At 38.8% G+C, this 817-nt stretch overlaps 1 pseudogene; it reads left to right on the top strand.

Annotated features, from left to right (window-relative positions):
• Positions 1 to 330: 330 nt before the first annotated feature.
• LOC123326908 lies at positions 331 to 504 on the top strand (annotated as a pseudogene).
• Positions 505 to 817: the final 313 nt, after the last annotated feature.

Here is an 817-nt window from a genome sequence, read left to right as displayed (position 1 = left end):
CCCTGGGCTGCACGGTTGGTTCAACACCCGCAAATCAATCAATGTGATACAATACATTAACAGAAGAAAGAACAAGAATTATATGATCCTCTCAATAGATGCAGAAAAAGCATTTGACAAAGTACAGCATCCTTTCTTGATCAAAACTCTTCAGAGTATAGGGATAGAGGGTACATACCTCAATATCATAAAAGCCATCTATGAAAAACCTACAGCGAATATCATTCTCAATGGGGAAAAACTGCGAGCTTTCCCCCTAAGGTCAGGAACGTGGCAGGGATGTCCACTATCACCACTGCTATTCAACATAGTATTAGAAGTCCTAGCCATAGCTTTGCGCAGTGGCAGTATCGTAGCCAATGAGGTTTATCCGAGGCGTGATTATTGCTAATAGAAGTCCTAGCCACAGCAATCAGACAACAAAATAAATCAAAGGCATCCAAATTGGCAAAGAAGAAGTCAAACTCTCACTCTTTGCAGATGATATGATACTTTATGTGGAAAACCCCAAAGACTCCACCCAAAACTGCTAGAACTTATACAGGAATTCAGTAAAGTGGCAGGATATAAAATCAATGCACAGAAATCAGTGACATTCCTATACACCAACAAGACAGAAGAAAGAAATTAAGGAGTTGATCCCCTTTACAATTGCACCAAAAGCCATAAGATACCTAGGAATAAATCTAACCAAAGAGGCAAAGGATTTGTACTCAGAAAAGTATTAAATACTCATGAAAGAAATTGAGGAAGACACAAAGAAATGGAAAAACGTTCCATGCTCATGGATTGGAAGAATATTGTGTAGATGTCAATG

The sequence above is a fragment of the Neomonachus schauinslandi genome, chromosome 1 (assembly GCF_002201575.2).
Source record: "Neomonachus schauinslandi chromosome 1, ASM220157v2, whole genome shotgun sequence".
In the NCBI taxonomy this organism is placed as follows: Eukaryota; Metazoa; Chordata; class Mammalia; order Carnivora; family Phocidae; genus Neomonachus; species Neomonachus schauinslandi.
The sequence above is the reverse complement of the archived record's forward strand: the minus strand, read 5'-3'. Positions and strand labels throughout refer to the sequence as shown.